This window comes from Salvelinus sp. IW2-2015, linkage group LG26 (assembly GCF_002910315.2).
Source record: "Salvelinus sp. IW2-2015 linkage group LG26, ASM291031v2, whole genome shotgun sequence".
NCBI lineage: Eukaryota > Metazoa > Chordata > Actinopteri > Salmoniformes > Salmonidae > Salvelinus > Salvelinus sp. IW2-2015.
The window spans coordinates 47,259,006-47,275,631 of NC_036866.1; the positions used below are offsets into that span (position 1 = coordinate 47,259,006).

At 46.9% G+C, this 16,626-nt stretch overlaps 1 protein-coding gene across 1 annotated transcript in view; it reads left to right on the top strand.

Moving 5' to 3' along the window:
• LOC111952827 (calcium/calmodulin-dependent protein kinase type 1D-like) overlaps positions 1 to 16,626 on the top strand; it is a 50,448-nt gene that overhangs the window by 18,947 nt on the left and 14,875 nt on the right. The gene's annotated exons all lie outside the window — the stretch shown is intronic.

Sequence of the window (16,626 nt, forward strand, 5' to 3'; positions counted from 1 at the left end):
AATAATAGAACACACAGGTTGCAATAATAGAACACACAGGTTGTAATAATAGAACACATAGGTGGTGATAATAGAACACATAGGCGGTAATAGAACACACAGGTTGCAATAAGAACACAAGGTTGTATATAATAGTAGAAACACATAGGTTGCAATAATAGAACCATAGGTTGCAATAATAGAACACAAAGGTTGCAATAATAGAACACATAGGTTGCAATAATAGAACACATAGGTTGCAATAATAGAACACATAGGTTGTAATAAGGCTTTTGTTCTGGCTTGGCTTCTCCAGTGATTTAAAAACATTTTTTTTACCCACGCACTGTTCCTGTCGACGTCAGTCAGATCCACTGCTGCCTGGCCGGCATCTCGCTCTCGCTTGCACTCAATGATGATGCTCTCAACGATGATGTCAGAGATGCATTTAATACCAAAAACAAACAAATGCTTATACAGTGCCTTCCGCTTTTACTTATCACATCTGTGTAGGACAATTAGATCACTATAAGCGAATGATCACCGTATTCACTGCAGCTGGACTGCTCTGTAGCATTAAGACCACTTTAAAGGGTTTTCTCTTATGTTCCTCTACCCAGTCCTATTTTCAGGGAAAGTGCTGTAGTGTAGCTAGTCTCCTTTCAGGCAGGCACTGAGGGATTGTGGAGTAAAATGGTTCTGTGTGTGTGTGTGTACACACACACAGTCAGTCCTCAAATGAGTGGCTGGCTCTTGGGGGAGAGGGGATTGAGTTGAGCTGCAGCTAGGAAATTGGTATGATGATGGGGGACCCTTTTAGATGTGGCTGTTGTAATTGTGTGTGTGTGTGTCCGCATGTGGGTGCAGAAGTGTCTCTGCCTCCTCATGCATTCGTTGAATCCCTGATTACTTGATTACTTGTGTTCATAGGACTTCTTCACCCGATCCTAGATCAGCACTCCTGCCCTGAGACGCTTTATAACTACGCCCAGACGTGATTGTAGTACAGGATATAGTAAGGGGAGCTGGTTCGGGTCTGGAAACATGGGTCTAGTTAAAAGTAGGGATGTAACGATTCACCCATACTATTCACGGTCCGCGGACCCCAAAACGGATCCAAATGTAGCATGCATCGGTCAGAAAATGTATTCAAATGTTACGATACACAGATTCACAGATGGTTTGCTCCTATTTCTTTGTTTCTACCTTCCAAAAATATATATTTTTTGTACAACTGATGTGTCCTCTCCTTYATGGACAAACTAAGAATGTAACKGTCTTGACAGTCWTGCCCAACAACCTGGGAAATATCAGTAGCCAGGTCAAACTGCRCACTGTGCCAGCTTCGCGTGCTGACCAATGTGAGGGAGGTGGCCTGTTCCTGATCTCGCTCATCTGAGCAACACGTTCAGCATTCAAATGCTAAAATGGTTTGTGTGATATTAGGCTGTATTAGTTCACAACCTAAAGTGCCTTCAGAAAGTGTTCACACCCCTTTTTGAATGAATTAAAATAAATACATTTTAAAAAGCTGGAGTGTCTTGAGTCAAGTTATTCAACCCCTTTTGTTATGGCAAGCCTAAATGAGTTCAGGAGTAAACATTTGTTTAAGTCGCATACGTCGCATGCACTCTGTGTGCAATAATAGTGTTTGACATGATTTTGGAATGACTACCTCTATACCCTACAGGTACAGTTATCTGTAAGGTCCCGCAGTTGAGCAGGGGATTTCAGACACTGATTCAACTACAAAGACCAGGGAGGTTTTTCAATGCCTCRCAACAAAAAGCACCTATTGGTAGATGGGTTAAAACAAAAAAAAGCAGACATTTAATATCCCTTTGAGCATATATCAATACACCCTCAGGGATTTCACCATGAGGTCAATGGTGACTTTAAAACACTTAAAGTTTAATGGTTGTGATGGCATAAAACAACTGAGGATGGATCAACAATATTGTAGTTACTCCACAATACTAACCTAAATGACAGAGTGGCTGCATCATGTTATGGGTATGCTTGTCATCGTCAAGGACTAGGGAGTTTTTTAGGATGAAAAAAAATGGAAAAGAGCTAAGCAAAGGCAAAGCCCCAGAGGAAAAACCTGGTTCATCAGTCTGCTTTCCAACAGACACTGGAAGACAAATTCACCTTTCAACAGGACAATAATCTAAAATACAACGGCAAATATACTGTACACTGTACAACATTTTAATGTTCCTGAGTGGCCTAGTTACACACAGCTGTAAACCCTGCCAAGGGGGATTCTAACATATATTGACTCAGGGGTGTGAATACTTACGTAAATTAGATTTCTGTATTTCATATTCAGTAAATTTGCAAACATTTCTAAAAATATGTTTTCACTTTGTCATTATGGGGTATTGTGTGTAGATCGGCGAGGAAAAATATATATTTAATCCATTTTGAATTCAGGCTGTAACACAACAATATTATATGGAATAAGTCAAGGGGTATGAATACTTTCTGAAGGCACTGTATGTAATTTGCTAGGTTATTCGTATCTATGGGCTGTTAAATTGTTTTACCGGAAATAAAAGTAAGCTACCAGAAACAACTCTCATTTGGCTATACTTGCTGAACAGTGTTTACAATAGATTTTATTTCGATTGTTAAGATTCACCATCAGTTTTGGTAGTTTTGCTTTAAACAATCAGTCAATATGGTCATTTTTAGATATACAGGGTAAATTTGATACATTTATAATGCGGAATCACTTTTACGAGGCGCGCTGTATGGCCAATGTGGGAGAAGAAAATAAGCTCACAATTTTTTCAAACKGTCAAAACCATTTCATTTTGAGAGGGTTGAAATCCAAACTTGTGCTACATATTCATTGGCTATGTCATACCTAATTCGTAAACATTGATATATGACTAGCTCAAACACTTTGAGTTTTATTAGTGGGTGATGGTGATTTCTAAACATGATGGTGATTTTCAAATAGGCTACATTGCAGCCCCCCAATCTGATATTGTAGATGCTTAGTCTCCCTTATGGCTCAGATCAGATGCCTGCATAATACATACACATCATTTACAGTACATTCCGAAAGTATTCAGACCCCTTGACTTTTTCCACATCTGTGACCGACCGCCTCGATTCGGTCTTGAGGCAAAATATCCAATGTTTTTTACAATGGATAAAAGTAGACTCAGCTAGAAAATGGTATATCATACACTACAGTTGAGGAACAATGGGGAAAGTAATTCTGCTTTGAAAGTTGATAAACCTGTAACCTCACTTTTGAGAAAATGGCCCTTGAGTGTTTTGGTACCTACTGGAGAGCTCTTCTTTGTCTACACCCATTCAGCATCATTCACACCCTCTTATGCTTTAACCCCACGCATCTCTTTAAGGATTCACATGTGAGGCTATGTACTAAGCAACCAAAGATTTCAAGACCTAAAGTCTGGTATATACTACGGGTGTGTTCGTAAATTTAGTGCCAGAGTGTGTTCTGGGTGTTCGTAAACTCAGAGCGTTTGTCAGATTTGCCTTTCGTGAATTCCGAGTGTTTCGCTCTCAGAGCGTTCATAGAGCACACTTGATGCTCTGGCCGAGGAGTAGCGTTGATCCGAGCGTTCTGACCTAACAGCAGCAGTCAAGCTAACTGGCTAACGTTGGCTAGCTTGCTAGCTTCTTCCAGACACAAATGAGAGAACAGCTCAATCTGACCATTTTACTCGCCCTAGCAGAGCTGGGTAGGCTGCTTTTATGTTATCCAGAGCGTTGGTGACTGCAACTGTGCTGCTGGCAAATTTAATTACGCTTATTTGACAATGTTTACTGACACCGGCCATATTCAACGGGTGTTGAGTGTTTGTAAATTTGTCAGTTATTCTGCGCTCTGGCACACTCAGACGAGTGCTCTGAAATCAGAGTAGATAACCAAAGTGAATTTACCAGCTACGTCTAGCAACAAKTGTCGCAGTGACAACATAAACATTCTATTGAAATACACTGCTCAAAAAAATAAAGGGAACACTAAAATAACACATCCTAGATCTGAATGAATGAAATATTCTTATTAAATWCTTTTTTCTTTACATAGTTGAATGTGCTGACAACAAAATCACACAAAAATGATCAATGGAAATCAAATTTATCAACCCATGGAGGTCTGGATTTGGAGTCACACTCAAAATTAAAGTGGAAAACCACACTACAGGCTGATCCAACTTTGATGTAATGTCTTAAAAACAATCAAAATAGGCTCAGTTAGTGTGATGGGCCTCCACGTGCCTTGTATGACCTCCCTTACAACGCCTGGGCATGCTCCTGATGAGGTGGCGGATGGTCTCCTGAGGGATCTCCTCCCGACTGGACTAAAGCATCCGCCAACCTCCTGGACAGTCTGTGGTGCAACGTGGCGTTGGTGGTCGGAGCGAGACATGAATGTCCAGATGGTGTCAAGTTGGATTCAGGTCTGGAAACGGGCGGGCCAGTCCATAGCATCAATGGCCTTCTCTTGCAGGAACTGCTGACACACTCCACCACATGAGTCAGTCTAGCATTGGAGAACGTTCCTGTGCCTGGCAACATTCCTCCAGCATTGACCCGGTTTCGGCATGGTCAGTCATGGTGTGGGTGCATTTCTTTGGGGGGCCGCACAAGCCCTCCATGTCTCGCCAGAGGTAGCCTGACTGCCATTTAGGTACCGAGATGAGATCCTCAACCCTTGAGACCATATGCTGGTGCGGTTGGCCCTGGTTCCTCCTAATGCAAACCAATGCTAGACCCTTGCTTAGAGAGATGTGTCAGCAGTTCCTGCAAAGAGGGAGCATTGATGCTATGGACTGGCCGCGCCCGTTCCCCAGAACCTGAATCCAATGAGCACATCTGGACATTATGTCTCGGGGTGATAAATTTGATTTACATTGATCATTTTGTGTGATTTTGTTGTCAGCACATTTCAACTATGTAAAGAAAAAAGTTATTAATAAGAATATTTCATTCATTCAGATCTAGGATGTGTTATTTTAGTTGTTCCCTTTATTTTTTTGAGCAGTGTATATGGAATTTCAGGCTTAGCGCAATCTTGGAATAGTTTTGGTGAGTTTCAGTGCTCTCTTTCTTGTGCCACTCTCTCGCCCCCCTCTTCTCTCTCGCCCCCCCTCTCTTAGCCCTCCCTCTCTCTGTCTCTCGCCCTCTCGCCCGCCCTCCCTCTCTCCCACCTCCTCCTCGCTCTTTGCCCTCCCTCCTCTCTTCACCCTCCTCTCTCTCACCTCCTCCCTCTCTCTCGCCCTCCCTCCCTCTCTTGCCTTCCCTTCTCTCCACCCTCCCTCTCTCTCACCCCTCCTCTCTCACCCTTCCCTCCCTCGCTCTCGCTCCTCCTCTCTCTCACCCCCTCCCTCTCTCTCTCTCGCCCGCCTCTCTGTATCTCGGCCCGCCCTCTTCTGGTCTCTCGCATGTCCTCTCCTGTCTCTCGCCCGCCTCTCTCTCGCCGCCTCTCGCCCGTCCGCCTCCTCTCGCTCCCTCCCCTCTCTCTGGCCCGCCCTCTCTGTCTCTCGCCCCGCCTCTCTGTCTCTCGCATGTCCTTCTGTCTCCTCCCCGCCCTCTCTCTCGCCCGCCCTCTCCCTCTCTCTCTCGCCTCTCCCTCTCTCTCTCTCTCTCTCTCTCTCTCGCCCTCCCTCTCTGTCTTCGCCCTCTCTCTCGCCCTCCCCGCCCACCCAGCTCTCTCTCTTTCGCCCGCTCTCTCTCGCCCGCTCTCTTTCTTTCGCCACTCTCTTTCTTTCGCCCGCTCTCTCTCTTTCTTTCGCCCGTCTCTCTCTCGCCCACTCTCTCTCTCGCCCGCTCCTCTCTTCGTCCACTCTCCCTTCTCGCCCCGCTCTCTCCTCTCTCGCGCAAGCGTCTCTCGCCCATCCGCTCGGCCCGCGCCCGCCCGCTCTCTCGCCCGCTCTCCCTTCCTCTCGCCCTCCCTCCCTCTCTCTCTCGCCCTCCCTCCCTCTCTCTCTCGCCCTCCCTCCCTCTCTCTCTCGCCCCCTCCCTCTCTCTCTCTCTCGCCCTCCATCCCCTCGTCTCTCTCGCCCTCCATCTCTCTCTCCTCTTTCGCCCCGCTCTCTCTCGCCCGCCCTCTCTCGCCCGCCGCCCGCTCTCTTGCCCACCGCCCGCCCTCTTCTCTCGCCCCTCTCTCTCTCGCCCACTCTCTCTCTTTCGCCGCTTTCTCGGCCGCCCACTCTCTCAATTCAAATTCAAGCTGCTGTATTGGCATGAAAAACATTGTTCAAATATTGCCAAAGCAACAATGTATCCAAGATACATTGTAATAAAATTATAACAATAACAAATATAATATTAAATGGCTGTAAAAATATACAAAAGTAAATACAAAAATAATAACAATTAGATGGAACAGTCAATATTTAGAATGTTACGTGTAATAAATATAAAAGAATATAAATACGAAATTAAAACTAGAACTAGAAACTAAATAACGGTCATCTTCACCATACATCAGTACTACAACTACTATCATCATTACCACTACTACCACCACCACCATCACTAAACTGCTATCATTACCACTACCACCCATACCACTACTATTTGGAATGATAAACAACAATAATAATAGTAATAACAATAACAGTAATAAGAATAACAGTAATAATAAGTAAGTTACTGCTTACTATGCAGATGTTATTATTCAGTGTCCCTCAGGCTATGGCAGGCTAATACATATTTGGCTGCAAGAGGAGCCATTGCTCCTTCGCCCATGAGTATTTTTAGTTTTTCCTCTGGGTTTAATAAGTAAAAATTTGGAATAAATGTAGTCATTTCTGTGAATAATGAATCTCTTGGTGAGGWATATTTATCACAGTAAAGGAGAAAGTGCATCTCTGTTTTTACCTCCCCTGTCAGGCAGTGACCACATACACGCTCCTCTTTGGGTAGCCATATCTTTTTATGTCTCCCGGTTTCTTCTGCCAATCGGTGGTCACTCAGTCTGTACTTGGTAAGGATCTGTCTCTGCTTCGTATCTCTGACAGAGTAGAGATAATCAGCCAATTCATATTCTCTGTTTAGGGTCAGATAGCAATTTAGTCGGCTTTGGGATTTTGTTTCGTTTTTCCAATGTTGTATATATGAGTCCTTTGATTGGTTCATGATTTTGTTTATTGGAATTCTTTCTTTTGAAGCAGTGCTGGTGTCAGCTTGGTTGGTTAGGTCCAACACCAGCTGACTGAGAGGGCTCATTTCTGGGCTCAGCTCTTGGGTTTGAAGTGCTTTAAATTGCAGACTTGAATTTGGACTTGAATTTAGATGTAGCCAAAATTTTTATGATCTTTTCTGTATTTTCACTATTACTGGAAAGCGGCCCAATTCTGCCCTACATGCATTAGTTGGTGTATTTCTCTGGACTTGTAGGATTTTCCGACAGAATTCTGCATGTAGGGCTTCAATTGGATGTTTGTCCCACATTTTAAAGTCCAGTTTATTGAGTGGCCCCCAAACCTCACTTCCGTAAAGAGCTATTGGTAGGATTACACTGTCAAATATTTTGGTCCAAATTCTAATTGGGATGTTGATTTTGAATAATTAAATTTTTATTGCATACAATGCTCTGCGGGCTTTTTCTTTGAGTGCATTCACTGCCATATTAAAGTTTCCCGACGCAGATATGGTCAGACCAAGGTAGGTGTCATTTTTTTGTGTGTTCAATTATGGTGTTGTTCAGGGTGAATTTATATTTGTGTTTCTGACATCTGTTATTTTTGGGGGAAAATCATGATTTTCGTTTTTTGGAAATTTACTGCCAGGGCCCAATTATGGCAATATTTCTCTAGAATATTAATGTTCTGTTGAAGACCTTCTTCGGTTGGTGATAGAAGTACCAAGTCATCAGCATATAGCAGAAATTTGTACAATAGCCCTTCGTGCCAAATAGAATCAAATGCTTTTTTAAAGTCAATAAAGCAAGCAAAGATTTCACCCTCTTTTTTTGGTGGACGTGTTTATTAATTAGTGTGTGTAAGGTGTATATATGGTCAGTAGTGCGATGGTTAGGGAGAAAGCCAATTTGACATTTAGTTATTACATTTTTTTCTTGAAGAAAGGTTTGAATTCAAAATACTACAGAAAACCTTTCCCAAGTTACTGTTTACACAAATTCCCCTGTAATTATTGGGGTCTGATTTGTCTCCACTTTTGTGGATAGGGGAGATGAGCCCCTGGTTCCAGACATCAGGGAAGCAGCCAGAAGCACAGCATTTTGTAACTCAGGTGTGCTGTTTTTCAGCATTTCATTTCTGATGTTCTGACATTCCCTCCCTCTCTCTCTCTCGCCCTCCCTCTCTCTCTCTCTCTCGCCCTCCCTCCCTCTCTCTCTCGCCCTCCCTCCCTCTCTCTCTCGCCCCTCCCTCTCTCTCCTCGCCTGCCCTCTCTCTCGCCTGCCCCTCTCCTCGCGTCGCACCTCCAGGCGGAATCTCGCCCTCTTGACCTCCTCCCTCCATCGTGCCATAGGCCCTCGCTCTCTCTTCTCTCGCGCCGCCTTTCTTATCGCCCCCCCTCTACCTCGCTGCCTCGTCTCTCGCCTCCTCTCTCGTCGCCTGCCCTCTCTCTCTGCCTGCCCTCTCTCTCCGCCTGGCGGCGGCTCCCTCTCGGGTCTCTCGCTGTGGGCACTCTCTCTCTCGCCGCCATCCCACTCTGCTTGCTGCGCCGCCTGGCGTCTCGGTCGCCGCCGCTCCTCCGGTGCGTCCCGGTGCTCTGTCCTCTCTCCTGGCCTGTCCTCTCTCGCCGCGTGCCCTTCGCCTTCGCGCCTCCCGCCTCTCCTCCTCCCCCTCTCTCTCTCGCCCTGCCCTCCTCGTCCGTCGCCCTGCCCTCTCTCTTCGCGCTGCCCCTCTTCTCTCGCCTGCCCCTCTCGCTTGCTTCGCCTCTCGCCCGGCTCCTCGTCTAGCTCCGCCCTCTCTCTCCTAGCTCCTCCCACTCTCGCCCGCGCGTCTCTCTCTGCCCGGGTACCTCCCTCTGCTCTCTCGCCTCTCGTACCTCTCCTCTCTCTACCTCTCCTCGCCCGCCCGCCCTCCCTCTCTCTGCTAGGCTAGCCGAGCTTGGCTGCGTTCAGGGCCTTATGCGTCCTGCCGCCCTCCCTCTCGCCGCTACCTGTGGCCTCTCTCCGCCTCTGCCGTCCGCCGCCCGCCTTGCCCTCCTGTCCGCCCGCTCACCTTCTCGATCTCGCCGCTCGTATTGCGCCTCTGCTCTTCGGCGCCGTCGGGAGCCTCCCTCTCGCTGGGATTCTCGCCTTGTCCTCTCGCGCTCTGCTCCCTCTCCTCGTCTCCCTCTCTCCTGCCTCGGTGGCCTCCTCTCGCGCTCGCTTCCTCTCTCCTTGCGCCTCGCCCGCGGTTGCCTTCTCGGCCGCTTCTTTCCTCTGCTGTGTTCGCCCTCGGTCCGTTCTCCTCTTCTCTCGCCCGCGTGTTCTCGCCCTTTTCCTCTCTGCCCTTCCTTGGTGGGCCTCTTACCCAGTCTCTTTCGGTCGCGGCGCTCCGTGCCTCCTCTCTTTTGCGGGGGTGGAGATGCCATCCTGGGGGTGCCTCCATCGTTCGGTGTAGGGGGCGCAGCGTCCGGCCGCCCTTCCCTCTCCCTCTCTGCGGGCCTTCCCTCTCCGCTCTCATCGCCCCGTGTGCACCGCTCTCTCCTTCCCCGTCTCCGTCTCCTCGCCCGCCCTCCCTTCCGCGCTCTCGCTCTCCCCCTCTCTTCTCTTCGCGCCGCCTTTCCGACCTCTCTGTACTCTCTCAGGCCGCGTTTTGCCCCTGCCTCCCTCTTGCTTCGCCCGTTCTTTGGGAGGGGGAGGGGTTTTGTGCTTTGTTGATGTCCTCTTCCGTGGTTGGTTCTTCGTCTATGGTGTGGTGACTGGTGGCGGGTGGTTTTGGTGGGTTTGTTTTGTTGTTCTTTGTTGGTTTGGGTTGTGTTGGGCTTTTTTGAGGGTGTTGGCGTTTTTCTCTTGGGTTTTGGTGGTTGTTTGTCGCCTGCAGCCGAACTAACCTCAGCCGAACTAAGATTAGAATGATTATTTCCCCCATTTAATCAAGAGTCTGGCGAGCCGAGCACAGAGCTTACATTCCAGGAAAGCAACCCCAGGCCCTAGCCAACAACAACATGTAGGCCTATTGTCCCGTGTCGATGCAGTAGCAGACACCGGACAGAAGTTGTGTTAGTAATTATCAGTATGAGAGAATGTTACTTTATTCTCAGGATTTGTAGAGGCAACATTTTGCGAAACAGAATTTGCTGTACAGTATGTATAATGCCTGTTTTTAAAGTGATCATAATCTGATTCACGTCGTATATTGACACGCTTATGAAAACCTATGTCACATTGCCAATCTTAAGTACTCTCTGTTTTCTGTAAATACAAAGTCAATCAGCTGTCTTATGATCAGATGGTGCCTTTTGCTTGTCTTGGTGAATGTTGGCATAACACTGTAGTGTAGCCCACAGCGTTGGGTTCAATTCATGAGAGCTCATAACAGCATGTAGGCCAACATGTAGGTGCCACTGGTTGCCCCAGGCGCATGTTGTTATTGTTTTTGAAAAGGAGATGAGCATCTAGCAACGTAGTACTTTTTTYCCCTCCAAATCATAGTACTGTTGTGACGCACGTGCAGTACTGTCCGAGGGAATACAACCGTGTCCGTTGCTCGAAGTAATGTCTGTTGATGTAATATCGCAAACGGACATGGCCGTTTCACCGCAACAGATTCCAACTTTGACATCCCCCTAGTATCTATGTAGCTGCGAGACAGTATGGCAGTAATCCTCACTTTGAGGGAGTTTTGGCAACACTTTAGCCTGCAGCTATTATGATTCAGTTATAAAACATTGTAAGACCGGTCATAAGCATGCATGTCCGCTTCTAATATCATTATCATCTCATTGTGATCCTGACTAAATGACAGCCGCTTTGAGTCGGTTTGTGATTTTTCAACTGGAGAGACATGACGTGTGTTATACGCCTTAGACGTTGCTTGCTTTGGTGAGTGTTGGCATAATAACACTGTGTATTGGATAACTGAATAGTCCTGACGGGACAAGGACCGCCAGTTACCGTACTCAAGCAAGGTTGTGGTCCGTCGACTGTTCTGCAGCCGAACGATGACCATGAACTCAACCCCTGAAGGGAATTCTAATTCCATTAGACCAGTACATGCTCTACCCCATCTGGATTATCTAGCCTAGCTAGCAATGACTTTCCATCCAATAGATGACATAAGCGGAATAGTAATGCGTCTTACACAACATGATTCTCTGTGGTTTACTCTGACTCAGCAGCTACAGCAGCAGCACAGGCCATGACTAGGGCACGCTCTCTCTCTCTCACACACACACACACACACCAACTCTAGTCTAGCTCGACCCCCGTGACCCCCGAAACCACTCCACCCTTTTTAACCTTTACCTAAACTCACTCTATATTCGCATAATTGCCCACGGTTTATTATGCGAGCGCCCCGTGCTCTTTAGAGAAAAGAAAAACCATCACACTGCACCCCGTCTCAGGTTTTTCTTTTCTCTAAAGTTACCTTTAAACATTTCCTAAGCGGACTCGCTGAAAGAATCTCAGGATGTGCAAGTGCTTTTCATGTTTGAGTGCCATGGGCCTCAGAGTACTGGATGAGTTAGGTGTCTTGTTGCAGGCTTATTGCATAATAAACCRTGAGCAGCTGTCAAATGGGTTTCACAGAGGAGGAATATCCATTAGTCCGCCATTAGTCCGCTAGCGTCTTAGCCTGCTCTCAAGTCAGACACAGCAATGCAGGTGTGACCAACTGTGGTTTGAAACTGGATCTCGTGTGTCAYAAGACTGGGTTAGGCCACTCCGCTAAAGCCTAGGCATTAGCTCGGGAAGCCAACGTAAGTCTTCAGGTCTCAGCCAGGATTCCTTATCCTGCAGGTGTAGCTCACAGCGGGAAGTGCCTATTCACTCTGGAAGGACCTTTTTGAGGTAACCGACTAGGTGCTAATCAGCTACTTATTCCACGAAAGCAGAGCAAAAGAGAGTCAGTGTATTCATGGCAGTAAAGYGCTCAAGGTCAGAGCAAACTAGTCTATGCCGTACACACACTGATAGCACACTAGATTGWGACACTGGGTCAAAGCCATTTCGTGGAGCCACGCTGTCATTTTTAAATCCAGTAATGGATTGAAAGGAGTTTTACTCAAGAGCCAAATTTAGATGAAGCTTTTCTCCTCAATTAATGCGGCGCTTACGTTCCAGCTCACACCTTSGATTATAGTCAAACAGGGTAGAGTCGGTCACATGAGTCTCTCGTCTGACTGTGTGTACGCACAAATGTTTTCTTTTAACCTCAAGTAAAGATGCGTCCCAACTTCCACCCATAACGGGTTGCCTATATTGTGGGAGCCCCTATTGTGTATCATGTACCGTGTGTTGTGTCGTGTAGTGGCAGTGAGACAAAAGTCTCCGCGGCGTTCTGCTGTGTAGTTACCAGCAGGACATGATGCTGGCTCACCCTGTGTGAGGTGAAGGTAGAATGCACTGCAGCAACCGTTTTCTAACTGTGTGTGTGGTGCACGCTTGCTTCTGTGCGTTGTAACATCCCCTCCAAGCTTCCTGTGGTTTTAATCATTGTGTTCCTTTCACCCTGACTGCAGCATAGCGCAAGCTATACAATGCTCTGGTAAAGACATGCACGAAACACCTTTCACACACATAACACACATTTACATTCACGCCGCTGCGTATGAGTCAGATTTTCTTTCTCACTAAAGTCGCAATGCTGCAGCAGAGATGGTAGAGGGTTATAGGAGGGTTATTGGATGGTTGTAGAGGCCAGCCTGTTGCTGTGGAGTGTGTGTGTGTGTTACTGTATCTATGATCTATGGAGTGTGTAGAGGAGAGCAGGATTAGCGTGGATTTGATGACCAGGGGAGGTTTAGCAGGCCGACTACAGCTGAGTTTAGAGCCTGCTGAAAGGAGCCGTTTTACACACACACACACACACACACACACACACACACACACACACACACACACACACACAGTGGCTCGCAGGTCTGCATACACACATTCATACCCACACATGAAGTCAGAGTCAGCGCCAGCCTTTTGGGTGCTGCAATTCTACATATTTTGCCATGGGGCATAGAGAAAATGTTGCAGTTTTAAAGCAGGTTTGATGCAATTATACTCATTTTGCCATGGGGCGGAGAAAAAAAATTGCTGTTTTTATAACGAATTTCCTGCAATTCTACACACATTTCTCCACAGTTTTTAAATATGATATCTTAGTGAGTGTGAGTAACAAAATCAATGGGAGCCCCACGGTTGGTAATTCGACCATGATTACAAGTTTAGATAGCTGGCTAGACTAACCAATAATAACATGTAAAAAATGCTGACGTGGGCTAATTGAGTGACTCAGTGACTGACATAAAATAAACTGCTGATGCACAAAGTTGAGACCCCGTCTTTTTGCTGTGGGGTGGAGAGGTATTGATCCGCTGGCCTACAGCCAGTGGTCCATCCCTATAATAGACCCTCGACAGGAGCCAAGGCTTTAAGAACAGCAGTGCCACGGAGGTTGCTCTGTGTGTGTGTGAAGGGATGGTGTGTGCATAGGGGTGTATCTGTGTATGATAATGACTAACAACATTCAGGCGCTTATTTCTGTTGTGTGGTTAAAGAGCAGGGAACACAGAAGAAAATGACACAAAGGTAAAGGGAATATAGAAAAGTAAGCGCGAGTGTAGGAGGAGGAAAGGGCTAGCCAGAGTTGGAAGGAGAGGAAAGATAACGGAGAAAGCTGGCTACACGATCAGTTCAGGGTTTTTATTAACTAACTTTAAAAGGCACAGCACAAGGACATGGCTTGTATGGCTTGTAAGGCTGGTAGGTAAGTTTGTGATACAAATTATGATAGGAGGTTGCGTGCCAACCAAACAAAGGGCATTTCGCAATACCTACGGAACAGGATATACAAGACAACATAGGAAGTATTCTAAGGAAAGTATAGCATCATAAACGGTCTGATTGGCAATAGACACACAGGCTAGAAAGTTAGCATTGTACAATTCTCCATACACACGAAGGGCACTTACTTAAGAGCGAGGGACGCACAACAAAGGACTTGGGCCGCCCCATGCCACCACACACTGAACAAACACTACGGAAACACAAGCTACTTTATACCAGAGGGATGGTGGTTATCAGAGGGAGTTAAGGTGTGGTGACTTGGCAGGAGATGTGGGGTGTCCAGAGGGTAATTGGGGAGTCGGGGCCAATGGCATGATCCTTCAGAACWGTCCAAAGTTGACCTAGGTACTCTCTCTTTCATTTCCTCTCTCTACCGCCTTTTGTCTCTCTCAAATCAAATCAAAGTTTATTTGTCACGTGCGCCGAATACAACAGGTGTAGTAGACCTTACACTGAAATGCTTACTTACAGGCTCTAACCAATAGTGCAAAAAAGRTATTAGGTGAACAATAGGTARGTAAAGAAATAAAAACAACARTGAAAAATAACAGTAGCGAGGCTATAAAAGTAGCGAGGCTACATACAGACACCGGTTAGTCAGGCTGATTGAGGTAGTATGTACATGTAGATATGGTTAAAGTGACTATGCATATATGATGAACAGAGAGTAGCAGTAGCGTAAAATAGGGGTTGGTGGGTGGTGGGTGGCGGAACACAATGCAGATAGCCCGGTTAGCCATTGTGCGGGAGCACTGGTTGGTCGGCCCAATTGAGGTAGTATGTACATGAATGTATAGTTAAAGTGACTATGCATATATGATAAACAGAGAGTAGCAGCAGCGTAAAAAACAGGTTGGGGGGGCACAATTTGCAAATAGTCCGGGTAGCCATTTGATTACCTGTTCAGGAGTCTTGTGGCTTGGGGGTAAAAACTGTTGAGAAGCCTTTTTGTCCTAGACTTGGCACTCCGGTACCGCTTGCCATGCGGTAGTAGAGAGAAACAGTCTATGGCTGGGGTCTTTGACAATTGTTAGGGCCTTCCTCTGACACCGCCTGGTGTAGAGGTCCTGGATGGCAGGCAGCTTAGCCCCAGTGATGTACTGGGCCGTACGCACTGCCCTCTGTAGTGCCTTGCGGTCGGAGGTCGAGCAATTGCCGTACCAGGCAGTGGTGCAAACAGTCAGGATGCTCTCGATGTTGCAGCTGTAGAACCTTTTGAAGATCTGAGGACCCATGCCAAATCTTTTTAGTTTCCTGAGGGGGAATAGGCTTTGTCGTGCCCTCTCCACAACTGTCTTGGTGTGTTTGGACCATGATAGTTTGTTGGTGATGTGGACACCAAGGAACTTGAAACTGCTCCACTACAGACCCGTCGATGAGAATGGGGGCGTGCTCGGTCCTCCTTTTCCTGTAGTCCACAATCATCTTCTTAGTCTTGGTTACGTTGAGGGATAGGCTGTTATTCTGGCACCACCCAGCCAGGTCTCAGACCTCCTCCCTATAGGCTGTCGCGTCGTTGATCAGGCCTACCACTGTTGTGTCGTCTGCAAACTTAATGATGGTGTTGGAGTCGTGCCTGGCCATGCAGTCGTGGGTGAACAGGGAGTACAGGAGGGGGACTGAGCACGGACCCCTGGGGGGCTCCAGTGTTGAGGATCAGCATGGCAGATGTGTTGCTACCTACCCTCACCAACTGGGGGCGGCCCGTCCGGAAGTCCAGGATCCAGTTGCAGAGGGAGGTGTTTAGTCCCAGGATCCTTAGCTTAGTGATGAGCTTTGTGGGTACTATGGTGTTGAACGCTGAGCTGTAGTCAGTGAATAGCATTCTCACGTAAGTGTTCCTTTTGTCCAGGTGGGAAAGGGCAGTGTGGAGTGCAATAGAGATGCATCATCTGTGGATCTGTTTGGGCGGTATGCAAATTTGAGTGGGTCTTAGGTTTCTGGGATAATGGTGTTGATGTGAGCCATTACCAGCCTTTTAAAGCACTTTATGGCTACGGACGTGAGTGCTACGGGTCTGTAGTCATTTAGGCAGGTTGCCTTTGTGTTTTTGGGCACAGAGACTATGGTGGTCTGCTTGAAACATGTTGGTATTACAGACTCAATAAGGGACAGTTGAAAATGTCAGTGAAGACACCTGCCAGTTGGTCAGCACATGCCCGGAGCACACGTCCTGGTAATCCGTCTGGCCCCGCAGCCTTGTGAATGTTGACCTGTTTAAAGGTCTTACTCACGTCGGCTACGGAGAGCGTGATCACACAGTCGTCCGGAACAGCTGATGCTCTCATGCATGCCTCAGTGTTGCTTGCCTCGAAGTGAGCATAGAAGTGATTTAGCTCGTCTGGTATGTACGTACAGTCACTGTGGGGGGGGATGTCCTCGATGCACTTATTGATAAAGCCAGTGACTGATGTAGTGTACTCCTCAATGCCATCGGAAGAATCCCGGAAAATGTTCCAGTCCGTGATAGCAAAACAGTCCTCTGCTTCATCTGAACACTTTTTTATAGACYGTGTCACTGGTGCTTCCTGCTTTAWTTTTAGCTTGTAAGCAGGAATCAGGAGGATAGAGTTGTGGTCGAATTGACCAAATGGAGGGAGAGGGAGAGCTTTGTACGCGTCTGTGTGTGGAGTACAGGTGATCTAGAAAAAATGTCCCCTCTGGTTGCACATTTAACATGTTGATAGAAATTT